Raw genomic sequence first — 16,302 nt, forward strand, 5'->3', positions numbered from 1 at the left:
CTTGGACATGTTGAGTTTTAGGTGGTGGGCAGACATCCAGATGGAGATGTCCTGAAGGCAGGAGGAGATGCGAGCCTGGAGGGAGGGGGAGAGAGCAGGGGCAGAGATGTAGATTTGGGTGTCATCAGCGTAGAGATGGTAGTTGAAGCTGTGGGAGCGAATGAGGTCACCGCAGGAGTGAGTGAAGATCGAGAACAGAAGGGGTCCAAGAACTGAACCTTGAGGAACCCCCACAGTAACAGGGTGGGAGGGGGAGGAGGAGCCTGCAAAAGAGACTGAGAATGAACGACCGGAGAGATAAGAGGAGAACCAGGAGAGGACGGAGTCTGTGAAGCCAAGGTTAGGTAGTGTGTTGAGGAGAAGGAGGTGGTCCACAGTGTTGAAGGCAGCTGAGAGGTTGAGGAGGATTAGGATAGAGTAGGATTTGAACCCATGCCCTCTGACTCCAGAGCCCAGACTCTTTCCACTGAGCCATGCAGCTTCCTAACATCCAAATTAGTTTGGGCTTCTGGAGTTGGAATCTTTTTTTAAAAAAACTGCAGATCTTAGAAGTCACCTGTGCTGGGCTGCATCAGCATGAGAGAGATCCGAGGGCGGAGACTCAAGTTGAGTGCACTGAAGGAGGCGATGGTCAACCATTTCTGGATTTTGACCAAAAAACCCCTCTGGATCCACTACCAGAATGATCACAGATGGAGGTGGGAAGTTCTGGGAGAGACGTGTCCACAGTGTCACTATGGGTCGGAAACGACTAGATGGCATAAGACAAGACAAGATCTGTATTTAGGCAATCTCTCAATAGCCTTCAAATTAGAATAATGGTAGTAATAATAATAATGATGGTATTCGTTAAGTGCTTACTATGTGCAAAGCACTGTTCTAAGCGCTGGGGTGGTTACCAGGTGATCAGGTTGTCCCCCTGGGGGCTCACAGTTTTAATCCCCATTTTACAGATGAGGTAACTGAGGCACAGAGAAGTTAAGTGACTTGCCCAAAGTCACACAGCTGACAGTTTGTGGAGCTGGGATTTGAACCCATGACCTCTGACTCTAAAGCCCGGGCTCTTCCCACAGAGCCATGCTGCTTCTCTTGAAATTATGTTATTTGTTAAGCACTTACTCTATGCCTAATAAATAATAATAATAATAATGATGGCATTTATTAAGCACCTACTATGTGAAGATCACTGTTCTAAGCGCTGGGGAGGTTACAAGGTGATGAGGTTGTCCCACGTGGGGCTCACAGTCTTAATCCCCATTTTACAGATGAGGGAACTGGGGCCCAGAGAAGTGAAGTGACTTGCCCAAAGTCACACAGCTGACAATTGGCGGAGCCGGGATCAGAACCCATGCCCTGGGGTAGGTACAGGATAATCTGGTCCCACATGGGGCTCACAGAGTAAGTTGGAAGGAGAACAGGTATTTGAATCTCCATTTTGCAGGTGAAGGAACTGAGGCTCAGAGAAGGTAAGTGATTTGTCCAAGGTCACACAGCAGATGAGCGGAGGAGCCGGGATTAGATCCTAGTACTCTGACTCAAGCCCGTGCTGTTTCCACTAGGCAACACCGCTTCTCCTGAGTGTACTTCATTCACTAGGGAAAAAAAATATATATATATGTGGAAGGCTTGTGTTTTACTCAGTAAACAGATTCTGAAAATAATTTGGGGACTGTTTCTTTCTTGACAGCTTCTTAGCTTGCATTTCAAAACTAATATCGGGAATGTGTGAGATTTTCAGAGGCCAATTATCCAGCTGATGCCCTATCCAGGCCCTTGGCTCACTCTTCTTGCAGTTGTTGGCCTTTTGGTCATTTTAGAGTTCATTAACAGAGAAAGGAAAGGAGATAAAAGTTGGATCGGTCAATTTGGCTTCTTGTAAAACAGTGCTGGTTGTTGAAGCAGGAGGGGGGCAATTATTCACCTCCAGGAAGCCTTCCCTGAGCAATCGCTCATCTCTCTCCAGCACAATAGTAATAAGACTTGTGGCATTTGTTAAGTGTTTACTATATGCCAGGCACTGTACTAAGCCTTGGGGTAGATACGAGCTAATCAGTTTGGACACAGTCCTTGTCCCACATAGGGCTCACTGTCTTAGTCCCCATTTCACAGATGGGGGAATTGAGGCACAGAAAAATGAAGTGACTTGCCCAAGATCACAAAGCAGACAAGTGGCAGAGCAGTATTAGAACCCTCACCGTGCCTCGTTCTCGCCTGTCCCGCCATCGACCCCCGGCCCACATCATCCCCCGGGCCTGGAATGCCCTCCCTCTGCCCATCCTCCAAGCTAGCTGTCTTCCTCCCTTCAAGGCCCTACTGAGAGCTCACCTCCTCCAGGAGGCCTTCCCACACTGAGCCCCTTCCTTCCTCTTCCCCTCCTCCCCCCTCCACCCCCCCCGTCTTACCTCCTTCCCTTTCCCACAGCACCTGTATATATGTATATATGTTTGTATGGATTTATTACTCTATTTATTTTACTTGTACATATCTATTCTATTTTATTTTGTTAAGATGTTTGGTTTTGTTGTCTGTCTCCCCCTTCTAGACTGTGCGCCCACTGTTGGGTAGGGACCGTCTCTATATGTTGCCAACTTGTACTTCCCAAGTGGTTAGTACAGTGCTCTGCACACAGTAAGTGCTCAATAAATACAATTGATTGATTGATTCTGATTCCCAGGCCCTGCTCTGTCCACTATGCCAAGCTGCATCGCTTCCCTACTCTCACCAATTGTCATTTCAGCTCTTCTTTGATTGATTGATAGCACTGATAGGACATGAAAAGGACAGTGGCTTGGGAGTCTGAGGATGTGGCTTCTAATCCCGCCTCCACCACTTGTCTGCTATGTGACCTTGGGCAAGCCACTTAATGTCTTGGTGCCTCAGTTACTTCATCTGTAAAGTGGGGATTAAGACTGTGAGCCCCACGTGGGACAACCTGATTACCTTGTATCTATGCCAACACTTAGAACTGTGCTTTGCACATAGTGAGCGCTTAACAAATACCATGATTATTATTATTATTATTATCTGTAATTAATTTATTTATATTAATGCCCAGCTCCCCCTCTAGATTCTAAGCTTGTTGCGGGCAGGGAATGTGTCCGTGTATTGGTATGATTATACTCTTCCAAACACTTAGTCCAGTGCTCTGCACACAGTAAGCGCTCAATAAATACGATTGAATGAACAAAAGAATGAACTGATTGAATTTCATTCATTCAATCGTATTTATTGAGCGCTTACTGTGTGCAGAGCACTGGACTAAGTGCTTGGGAAGTACAAGTTGGCAACATATAGAGACGGTCCCTACCAACAGTGGGCTCAGACTTCATGTCATCGAAGCACCTGAGGCAGACCCAATTGCCCACCGAAGCATAATCGAAGGCACATCTCCTCCACGAAGCCTTCCCAGACTGTGCCCTCCTTTCATCTTCTCCCATTCCCTTCTGCATCACCCTGACTTGCTCCTTTTATTCAGCGCCCCTCACCCATCCCCACAGCACTTATGTACATATCTGCAATTTATTCACTTATATTAATGTCTGTCTCCCCCTCTAGACTGCAAGCTCGCTATGGACAGGGAATGTGTCTGTTTATCGTTATGTTGTACTCTGCCAGGTGCGTAGTACATTGCTCTGCCCATAACAAGTGCTTAATAAATATGATTCACTGACTGACTGATGACATCCACATCCTGGGTTCTAGTTTTTCCACTCACCCCTGTGCTAGAGAGAGGAAGGTGGATCTAACCTGTTCTCAATAATAATAATGGTAATAATAACAATTGTGGTATTTCTTGAGGACTTATTATGAGCACTGCACTGGACACTGAAGCAGTGGGGTCAGGAGCCAGAGGACCTGGATTCTAATCCCAATTCCACCATTTCATTCATTCATTCATTCAATCATATTTACTGAGAGCTTACTGTGTGCAGAGCAATCAATCAATCAATCATATTTATTGAGCACTTAAGCACTTGGGAAGTACAAGTTGGCAACATATAGAGACAGTCCATACCCAACAGTGGGCTCTCAGTCTAACAGAGCACTGTACTAAGTGCTTGGGAAATAATTACTATGTGCCAAGCATCATAGTAAGCGCTGGGGTGGATACCAGCAAGTCAGGCTGGACTCAATCTCTGTCCCACGTGGGGCTCAGAGTCTCAATTTCCATTTTGCAGATGAGGTAACGGAGGCCCGGACAAGTGAAGTGACTTGCCCAAGGTCACAGAGCAGACAAGAGACAAAGCTAGGATTAGAACACGTGACTCTTAGGCCAGTGCTCTAACCACTCCGCCACGCTATTAATCCCCATTTTACAAATGAGGTGACTGAGGCACAGAGAAGTGAAGTGATTACCCAAGGTCACACAGCTGACGAGTGGTGGATACAGGATTAGAACCCAGGTCTTTCTGATTCCCAGGCCTGTGCTCTCTCCACTAGCCACACTGCTTCTCCAGTTAGCTGCAAAATAGTGTCTGCCTGCTTCCCTGAGATGTGGCCAGGAGAAAACCTATCAGAGTAAATGCAGTTCTCTCTTCCTAGACTATACCTGGGACATAGTTTATTTTAATTTGTGGATTTCTTTAGATATATTTCTCAATCTTTTTCCCAAGCCAAGCTTTTACACAGGGACGTACCTGAGTTATATGACTTCTGTTAATCCAATCTTCATCTTGGACCTGACAGTCTTAAGCCACGGTGCCTTTAAATATTACCTCGTAAACCTTGGCTGCAGTATTTTTTGTTGTGATCTTTTCCCATCTGTGTAACTAATTAAAGCCTGACTTTGGTTTGGGAGTCTGGTTCAGCTACAGGCACTGGAGCCACCATAGAAATGTTTGATTGGATCCTGACTGGAGTATCTAATTCCCTGTCTTCTTTTAGTAGTTCTAAATACAGGGTAAGAGTAATAATAATGATGATGGTATTTGCTAAGTGCTTACTATGTGTGAAGCACTGTTCTAAGCGCTGGGGGGGATACAAGGTGATCAGGTTGTCTCATGTGGGGCTCACAGTCTTAATCTCCATATTACAAATGGTAAACTGGTTAACTGATGCCCAGAGAAGTGAAGTGATTTGCCCAAAGTCACACAGCTGACAAGTGGCGGAGCCGGAATTTGAACCCATGACCAGTGACTCCCAAGCCCATGCTCTCTCCACTGAGCTATGCTGCTTCTCTGGTCTTTGTCTTCATTATGATTACACTTAAAGCAACCCCAATAGAAGCAGCGTGGCTCAGTGGAAAGAGCACGGGCTTTGGAGTCAGAGATCATGGGTTCAAATCCTGGCTCTGCCAACTGTCAGCTGTGTGACTTTGGGCAAGTCACTTCACTTCTCTGTGCCTCAGTTACCTCATCTGTGAAATGGGGATTAAAACTGTGAGCCCCCTGTGGGACAACTTGATTACCTTGTAAACTTCCCCAGCGCTTAGAACAGTGCTTTGCACATAGTAAGTGCTTAACAAATGCCATCATCATCATCAATATCCCTTGGAATGAGTCTCAGGGGAGTCTAAGAAATGGTAACCGTGAGTTTTATGAATTGGCTAAAATGAATTGGGTAGAATCTCTGGATCATGTCTGCTATGCTGTCTAACCATGAATAATAAAAGTTAACTAGGAAGCAGCATGGCCTAGTGAAAGGGGCACTCTTGTGGGAGTCAGAGGGCTTGGATTCTAGTCCTGCGTCAGCCACTTGCCTGTTGTGTGACCTTGGGCACATCACTGACCTTATCTGGGCCTCAGTTACCTCATCTGTAAAATGGGGATTAAGTCCTCCTCCCTCCTACCTGCACTATGAGCCCTATATGGGGCTGTGTCCAGCCTGATCAACTTGTATCTACCCTAGTGCTTAGTACAGTGCCCAGCACATAGCTAACACTGAACAAATCCCATACAAAACTGGAATTGTGTTCTAAGACAAGATAAATGTTTACACAAATATTGTCAAATGACTAAAATTCACATTGCTATAATTAAGATGCAGTTATTGAATATTTACCCTAAAATTTTGAAAAATCCACCAATTGAATGTACTGTACATTACATCTATAATATATTATATTGAGCTGTTCTTCTAGACTGTGAGCCCGCTGTTGGGTAGGGACCGTCTCTACGTGTTGCCGACTTGTACTTCACAAGCGCTTAGTACAGTGCTCTGCCCACAGTAAGCACTCAATAAATATGATGATTGATTAATTGATCAAATGATGACACTTAAAAGCACTTACTGTGTTCCAAAACAATACACTAAAAACTGGGGTGAAAACAAGATCATCAAAGGGGACTCAATCCCTGCCCAACACAGAGTTTATAATCTATTATGTAGGGAAAGAAAGCAGGTACCCTCCTTTAATAGACAGGAAAACTGGGGTTCCATGAGTTTGTGTTGATCTCTCCCAAGCATTTAATACAATGCCCTGCACATAGTAAGCGATTAATTAATAGGATTGATTGATTTAAGCATCTTTCCCGAAGTCACACACCAGACCAGTGGCAGAGCTTGAACCAGCATCTGACTCCTAATTAATCTGACTCCTAATTCATTAATTCCCCTCTCAGGGTTGCACCTGGAGGGTTTCCAGTACTCTACCAGTCTCGGTTGTCGGAGGGAGAGTCAAGTAGAGGCCTACCCATTCTATTCCTAGCTTGGGCAGTGGTTATGGAGTCGAAGGCCATCTGCTACAAGTCACCACTCACCCGTGCTGGGCAGCAGCAGCACGGGAGAGAGTAGAGGGTGGAGACTCAAGTTGACTGCACGGAAAGAGGCAATGGCCAATCACTTTTACCAAGAAAACTCTCTGGATCCACTCCCAGAACCAGACAGAGAGTGGGGAGTTCTGGGAGAGATGTGTCTGTGTTGTCGTTATGGGCTGGAAACGACTCAATGGTATAAAACAATTATCTGACTCCTAATTAATTAATTAATTATGGCTTCTGTTGAGCTCTTACTATGTGCCAAGCACTGTTCTAAGTGCTGGGGTAATAATAATGATAATGATAGCATTTATTAATCGTTCTCGCCTGTCCCACCATCCCCTGGGCCTGGAATGCCCTCCCTCTGCCCATCCGCCAAGCTAGCTCTCTTCCTCCCTTCAAGGCCCTACTGAGAGCTCACCTCCTCCAGGAGGCCTTCCCAGACTGAGCCCCTTCCTTCCTCTCCCCCTCGTCTCCCTCTCCATCCCACCATCTTACCTCCTACCCTTCCCCACAGCATCTGTATATATGTATATATGTTTGTACATATTTATTACTCTATTTATTTATTTATTTATTTATTTTACTTGTACATATCTATTCTATTTATTTTATTTTGTTAGTATGTTTGGTTTTGTTCTCTGTCTCCCCCTTTGAGACTGTGAGCCCGCTGTCGGGTAGGGACTGTCTCTATATGTTGCCAATTTGTACTTCCCAAGCGCTTAGTACAGTGCCCTGCACACAGTAAGTGCTCAATAAATACAATTGATGATGATGATGATGATTAATCCCTTACTATGTGCAAAGCACTGTTCTAAGCGCTGGGGAGTCTACAAGGTGATCAGCTTGTCCCACGGGGGGCTCACGGTCAATCCCCATTTTCCAGGTGAGGTAACTGAGGCACATAGAAGTTAAGTGACTTGCCCAAAGTCACACAGCTGACAGTTGGCGGAGACGGGATTTGAACCCATGACCTCTTACTCCAAAGCCTGGGCTCTTTCCACTGAGCCAAGCTGCTTCTCAAGGTAATCAGATTGGACACAGTCCCTGTCCCATATGGGGCTCACAGATCTGCCCTTTCCTCTCCATCCAAACCGCTACCACATTAGTACAATTGCTCATTCTATCCTGACCGGATTACTGCATCAGCCTCCTTTCTGATCATCATCATCATCATCAATCGTATTTATTGAGCGCTTACTATGTGCAGAGCACTGTACTAAGCGCTTGGGAAGTACAAATTGGCAACATATAGAGACAGTCCCTACCCAACAGTGGGCTCACATTCTAAAAGGGGGAGACAGAGAACAAAACCAAACATACTAACAAAATAAAATAAATAGGGTAGATATGTACAAGTAAAATTAAATAAATAAATAAATAGAGTAATAAATATGTACAAACATATATACATATATACAGGTGCTGTGGTGAAGGGAAGGAGGTAAGAAGGGGGGATGGAGAGGGGGATAAGGGGGAGAGGAAGGAAGGGGCTCAGTCTGGGAAGGCCTCCTGGAGGAGGTGAGCTCTCAGCAGGGCCTTGAAGGGAGGAAGACAGCTAGCTTGTCGGATGGGCAGAGGGAGGGCATTCCAGGCCCGGGGGATGACATCGGCCGGGGGTCGATGGCGGGACAGGCACCCTCCTGCCTCACCCCTCTTCAGTCCATACTTCACTCTGCTGCCCGGATTATCTTTGTACAGAAACGTTCAGGGCATGTCACTGCCTCTTGAAAAATCTCCAGTGGTTGCTTATCAACCTTCATATCAAACAAAAACTCTTCACTGCTGGCTTCAAAGCTCTCCATCACCTTGCCCCTTCTTACCTCACCTCCCTTCTCTCCTCCTACATCCCAGCCCACACACCCCACTCCTCTGGTGCTAACCGTCTCACCGGACCTCCGTCTCGCCTATCTCACCGCCGACCCCTGGCCCACATCCTACCTCTGGCCTGGAACACCCTCCCTCCTAAAATCTGCCAATCACTCTTCCCCCGCTTCAAAGCCCTACTGAAGGCTCACCTCCTCCAAGAAGCCTTCCCAGACTAAGCCCCCTTTTCCTCAGCTCCCCCTCCCTTCCACGTTCCCTTGACTCACTCCCTTTACCCTTTCCCCCCTCTCCCCATCCCACAGCATTTATGTATGTATCTATAATTCTATTTATTTATATTGATGAAGCAGCGTGGCTCAGTGGAAAGAGCCCGGGCTTTGGAGTCAGAGGTCACAGGTTCAAATCCCGGCTCCACCGATTGTCAGCTGTGTGCCTTTTGGTAAGTCACTTCACTTCTCTGTGCCTCAGTTACCTCATCTGTAAAATGGGGATTAAGACTGTGAGCCCTCCGTGGGACAACCTGATTACCTTATAACCTCCCCAGTGCTTAGAACACTGCTTTGTGCAGAGTAAGTGCTTAATAAATGCCACCATTATTATTATTATTGTTACTATGACCGTTTGTTTTGATGTCTGTCTCCCCCCTTCCAGACTGTAAGCCCATTGTGGGCAGGGGTTGTCTCTATTGCTGTATTGTTCTTTCCAAGTGCTTAGTACAGTGTTCTGCACACAGTAAGAGCTCAATAAATAAGATTGACTGAATTAATGAAATCCCCATTTTACAGATGAGGTAACTGAGGCACAGAGAAGTTAAGTGAGTTGCCCAAGATCACACAGCTCCTTGTTCTGGCGTCATCACTAGACCACACTCCCTCAAGTCAAACTGGCATTTCACAGCCACAAATAACTGTCAGTCTACCTGTATTGTCACTCACTTTCATTCAGTCATTCAATCATATTTACTGAGTGCTTACTCTGTGCAGAGCACTGAACTAAGCGCTTGAGAGATGACAGAATAACAATCAACAGACACATTTCTTGCCCACAACGAGGTTACAGTCTAGACGGGTAGACAGATAATAATGTAAATAAATAAATGACAATATGCACATAAGTGCCGTGGGGCTGGGAGTGGGGAATGAATAAGGGGAGCAAGTCAGGGTGATGCAGATGGGAGTGGGAGAAGAGGAAAGGAGGGCTTATATGTTGCCAACTTGTACTTCCCAAGCGCTTAGTACAGTGGTCTGCACACAGTAAGCACTAAATAAATACGATTGACTGAAAGGAGGGCTTAACCAGGGAAGGCCTCTTGGAGGAGAGGTGACTGCAGCGTGGCTCAGTGGAAAGAGAACGGGCTTTGGAGTCAGAGGTCAGGGGTTCAAATCCCGGCTCCGCCAATTGTCAGCTGTGTGACTTTGAGCAAGTCACTTAACTTCTCTGTGCCTCCGTTCCCTCATCTGTAAAATAGGGATTAAAACTGTGAGCCCCCCATGGGACAACCTAATCACCTTATATCCCTAGCGCTTAGAACAGTGCTTTGCACATAGTAAGTGCTTAATAAATACCATCATTATGAATAAGACTTTGAAATGGATTAACTGATGGGGAGACTTCCTTTGGGGGCACATTGAAGTAAATGGGGGAGTGTAGCAATATAGATCATTCTTCCCCATCCCAGCCTCAGTTCCCACAGCACTTAGGTTCAAATCTAAAAATAATATAGTAAAAATGATTAAATATATTTAATATGGGAAGCAGCATGACCTAGTATAGAGAGAACGGCCCTGGGAGTCAAAAGGACCTGGATTCTAATCCCGGCTCCACCCTAGTCTGCTGTGTGACTTTGGGCAAGGCAGTTCATTTCATTATGCCTCAGTTCCCTCATCTGGAAAATGGGGATTAAAACTGTGAGCCCCCTGTGGGACAGGGACAGTTAGCTTGTTCTAAGGGACCTTAGCCCTTAGAACAGTGCTTGACACATGGTAATCACTTAACAAATACCATTATTGTTATTTATTCATATTAATGTCAGTTTTCTTCTCTAGTTCGTAAGTTTATTGTGAGCAGGGAAGGTGTTAATCAACTTTTTTGTATTGTAATAATAATAATAATAAAAATGATGGCATTTAAGTGCTTACTATGTGCAAAGAACTGTTCTAAGTGCTGGGGGGATTCAAGGTGATCAGGTTGTCCCACATGGGGCTCACAGTCTTAATCCACATTTTACAGATGAGGTAATTGAGGCTCAGAGAAGTTAAGTGACTTCCCCAAGGTCACACAGCAGATATGTGGCGGAGCCGGGATTAGATTGTACTCTCCAGAGCTCTTAGTACAGTGCTCTGCACGCAGGAAGCCCTCAATAAATATAATTGATGATGATGTTAATGATTTTTTTTTTGCTCCCTCTGTCATGGAGGGGGATCATTTCAGGAGCTGTTAGCCACTGGGGATAGGTTTTGCGTAAGAACTCAAATGTTGCATATACATATTTTTTAAAATAATTAGCTTGCATTTATATTTTTCCAACAAGTTTTGTGCCATAAAAAGATGTTATCTATCTATCTGTCTAAGCTATCTATACTATCTCTTTAAAATATCTAATAAATCTGTCGAAAAATCAAAGGTTGGTAAGAAAATTTAATAAGGCAGGGTAGGAACCCAGCAACATTTTACTGCTCTGTGATCATTACTATGTGGATAGATAGATGTCCCTCTCTTATGTAAATCAAATATGCATTTATAATCATGATTCAATAGTGAAAATATTAATTATAATAATTTCAGCAAGTGAACTTGTATTTCATTAAATTTGACATTACTTGAGTAAACACATTTCCCTTGAGAGTTCAGTTTATTTAAAATGTTTTCAGATCATTGATTATTCACATTGAAACAAGTGCCAGCCCAGTATTCAAAATGTAGCCACACTTCAGCGGTTGATAATTAAGGAATCTATTCTCCCTGATGGCACAAACATAACTCTTAGTAATGTCAGTAGAAAATCAGAAGAGGCACTGAAGTGTGCTAGACAGCACTGTTTTTTTCAACAAGAGTATATTTCCCTAGTTCAGAAACAGCATGGCCTAGTGGAAAGACCCCAGGCCTGAGAGTCAGAGGACCTGAGTTCTAATTCCGGCTCTGCCACGTGCCAGCTAGGTGACCCTGGGCAAGTCATTTAACTTTTCTGGGATTCATTCATTCATTCAATCATATTTATTGAGGGCTTTCTGTGTGCAGAGCACAGTACTAAGCGCTTGGGAAGTACAAGTTGGCAACATATAGAGACGGCCCCTACTCCCCCATCTGTAAAATAGCTATTCAAAACCTGTTCTCCCTCCTTCAATGTAAGCTTCATGTGGGACCTGGTGATCTTTTATTTACCCCAATGCTTAGCATTGCTTAAATTATTATTGTCATTATCACTGAAGATCTTTTATAACTCTAGTAAGCAGAGTTGGAATTTATCATGCTTGAAGCAACAGAAAAAATGTGTATATACATCCTTCTTGACAGTGAAATCGACATTTCTTGTGTGGCTGAAGGGATCTAGGTTGGACATACAGACTCAAACATATCATCCGGATAGGGTGACCTTCCTGGGCTTATGGGGTGTGTTGCTTTCAGGGTCTTACGTTGTTTTCTCTTCGCCTCCTTGTCTCCCAGTCCTTTTGAAACTTCTGCTCCAAAAGCCACTTGATTACTTGATTTCTTCTTGATTACAACGACCCTACCCCGATTCTCAATTTATAGGTCCACCTGATCTGTCTCCCCAAATTGTCAACGAGTTTCAGCCTCATGTCACACCATCTAATGCCTTATTTTTCTGCATTCTTAAGATCTTTCCTTTCTTTGAGTAGCAGTGTGGTCTAGTGGATTTGGGAGTCAGAAGGACTTGGGTTCTAATTCCAGCGGCACCACTTATCTACTGTGTGACCTTGGGCAAATAATAATAATAATAAAGGCATTTATTAAGCGCTTACTATGTGTAAAGCACTGTTCAAAGTGCTGGGGAGGTTACAAAGTGATCAGGTTGTCCCACGGGGGTTCACAATCTTCACCCCCATTTTACAGATGAGGGGACTGAGGCCCAGAGAAGTCAAGTGACTTGATTCTTCCTCATTTATCGCTGCATTTTTAGCCCATATGCTGCCTAGGAAACAGAATTCAGAGAAGCAGCATGGCTCAGTGGAAAGAACCCGGGCTTGAGAGTCAGTGGGTTCAAATCCCGGCTCCACCACTTGCCAGCTGTGTGACTTTGGGCAAGTCACTTCACTTCTCTGTGCCTCAGTTCCCTCATCTGTAAAATGGGGATGAAGACTGTGAGCCCCACGTGGGACAACCTGATCACCTTGTATCCCTCCCAGAGCTTAGAACAGTGCTTTGCACATAGTAAGCGCTTAACAAATACCAACATTATTATTATTATTAGTGGCGTGAATGGAGTGAAGTGAAGGATGCCCCTAAAGGAAAGGGGCTGCCAGAAGTGGTGGCAGGGTTGAATTACATTTTTTAAAAAGAGGAAGAACAGAAAATCAAAGCAGTAGGTAGGGTGGATGGCAGGAGCTGGGCTGGGCCAGAGAGAGCTGATGGAGGGAGGATGGGGAAGCCAAGAAGCAGCGTGGCTCAATGGAAAGAGCCCGGGCTTTGGAGTCAGAGGTCATGGGTTCAAATCCCGGCTCCGCCACTTGTCAGCTGTGTGACTTTGGGCAAGTCACTTAACTTCTCTGGGCCTCTGTTCTCTCATCTGTAAAATGGGGATGAAGACTGTGAGCCTCCCGTGGAACAATCTGATCACCTTGTATCTCCCCCAGTGCTTAGAACAGTGCTTTGCACATAGTAAGCGCTTAGTAAATGCCATCATTATCATTATTATTATTATTATTATAAGAGGAGGTGAAAGAGGATTGGTCCAAAAAGCAGCATGGCTTACTGGATAGATCATCGGCCTGGGAATCAGAAGGTCATGGGTTTTGATCCTGGCTCTGCCACTTAATAATAATAATAATGATGGTGGCATTTATTAAGCACTTACTATGTGCAAAGCACTGTTCTAAGCACTGGGGGGGTTACAAGGTGATCAGGTTGTCCCTCGGGGGGCTCACAGTTTTAACCCCCATTTTACAACTGAGGTAACTGAGGCATGGAGAAGTTAAGTGACTTGCCCAAAGTCACACAGTGGACAATTAGCGGAGCCGGGATTTGAACCCATGAACTCTGACTCTAAAGCCCGGGCTATTTCATCATCATCATCATCAATCATATTTATTGAGCGCTTACTATGTGCAGAGCACTGTACTAAGCGCTTGGGAAGTACAAGTTGGCAACATATAGAGACAGTCCCTACCCAACAGTGGGCTCACAGTCTAAAAGGGGGAGACAGAGAACAAAACCAAACATACTAACAAAATAAAATAAATAGAATAGATATGTACAAGTAAAATAAATGAATAAATAGAGTAATAAATATGTACAAACCTATATACATATATACAGGTGCTGTGCGGAAGGGAAGGAGGTAAGATGGGGGAGATGGAGAGGGGGACGAGGGGGAGAGGAAGGAATGGGCTCAGTCTGGGAAGGCCTCCAGTGAGCCACGCTGCTTTTCCACTTGTCTGCTGTATCACCTTGGGCAAGTCACTTTACTTATCTGGGCCTCAGTTCCCTCATCTGTAAAATGGGGATTGAGACTGTAAGCCTTCATTCATTCATTCATTCATTCATTCATTCAATCAATCATATTTATTGAGCGCTTACTGTGTGCAGAGCACTGTACTAACCACTTGGGAAGTACCAATTGGCAAGGTATAGAGACGGTCCCTATGCAACATCAGGCTTACCGTCTAGAGGACGGGCTCAGTCTAGAGCCTCATGTTGGATAGGTACTGTGTCCAACCCATTTGCTTGTATCTACCCCAGCGCTTAGTAGAGTGCTTGGAACATAGTAAACGCTTAACAAATACCACAATTATTACCATTATTATCGTTATTATTGTGAGGAGTAGATTGGTGGGAAGGGAAAACTGGGTGGGGTTTGCAGAGGACAGGTGGATCTTTAGGGTCTCAGGGTGAAGCAGCATAAGAAACGGCATGGCCTAGTGGATAGAGCATGGTCCTGGGAATCCAAAGGTCCTGGGTTCTAATCCTGATTCTTCCACTTGTCTTCCGAATGACCTTGGGCAAGTCCCTGAACGTCTCTGTGCCTCGGCGACCTCATCTGTAAAATGTGGATTAAGACAGTGAGCTCCCTGTGGGATGGGGACTGTGTCCAACCGGATTACTCTGTATCTACCGCGGCTCTTAGAATGGTGCCTGGCACATGGTAAGCATAAAACAAAAACAAAAACAAAATTTACTTCTGTGGTAAAGGAAAAAAGTCAGCAGATTTTTTTTTCTTTAGTACTGATATGAATGGTCTGCAATAAATTTGTGAACAACCCGATTAAAAAAAAAATCAATATGATTCCCTATCACAACCGGTTGTTTTAATTGGAATAATTGGTTGAGGGTGGCTCTCCCCATTGTGTGTGGGGAGCAAGACACCTATTCTATGGGGTATTCTCCTAATAATAATCGTGACAACTCTGGTATTTGTTAAATGCTTACAATGTGCCGGGTGCTGTATTAAGTGCTGGGGTGGATACAAGCAAATTGGGTTGGACACAGTCCCTGTCCCACATGGGGCTCAGGATATTAATCTCCATTTTACAGATGAGGTAACTGAGGCCCAGAGAAGTAAAGTGACTCACCCAAGGTCACACAGCAGACAAGTGGTGGAGCCAGGATTAGAGCCTTCTGACTCCAAGTCCCGTGCTCTATCTACTAGGCCATGCTGCTTCTGTAGACTAATCCCACACTGATAATCCCTGTCCTCAGTGAATTAGCAATCTAAATGAAAGAATGGAGCCACCATCTTGACTCACCTTTTCTGGTTCAAAGGGGAAAGAGGGCCAGATTCTTGAAGGAGGGAAAGATTCTTCCTTCCCAGAAAGATATGAAGGAAATATTAGTTTTGTCTCCCTTTTAGTAGCAGGTCATATCTAGGAAGGTGCGTATGCTCAAGAGGTACATCTGATATTGTACTTTCCCGAGTGTTTTGTACAGTAGTCTGCACATAGTAAATGCTCAATAAATACCGTTGTTTGGCCATTAGTTCTAATCCCGCCTCCGCCACTTGTCTGCTGCATAACCTTGGGCAAGTCAATTTAACTTCTCTGTGCCTCAGTTCCCTTATCTGTGACATGGGGATTAGGACTGTGAGCCCCATGTGGGACAGGGGCCGTGTCCAATTCAATCACCTTATATCTACCCCAGTATTTAGAACGGTGCCTGGCACATAGTAAGCACTTAGCAAATACCATAATTGTTACTATTATTATCATTATCATGAAGATCTTTCTCGAGTTGGGAGCCAAAGATTCCCAGCACCTAATTTTAATGACAAACGAGGAAGAAGAACTTTCCTCCAACAGTGGAGGAAACATCTAGGATATGATGGGAATGAGTTTGTGGGAGAAAAGGGTGATTATGATAAGAATGGGAAGCACAGTAATGATCCCCCAAATAAGTTGTCTAGTAGGTACTAATTCATATGCCTCAAATCTACTATTTCTGGGGGGTTTTTTTCTGCTTGAATGGAAAGGAAGCACAATTTGGATCTCTACAAAGTTGTAAAACCGACGCAGATAATGGTTCAAAATGGTGATCAGAGCCCACTGTCTTGTCTTATGTTTGTCAAGTCATTTCCAACTCCTTGTTGACACATCTCTCCCAGAAGGCCCCA

This window comes from Tachyglossus aculeatus, chromosome 2, assembly GCF_015852505.1.
Source record: "Tachyglossus aculeatus isolate mTacAcu1 chromosome 2, mTacAcu1.pri, whole genome shotgun sequence".
Lineage (NCBI taxonomy): Eukaryota > Metazoa > Chordata > Mammalia > Monotremata > Tachyglossidae > Tachyglossus > Tachyglossus aculeatus.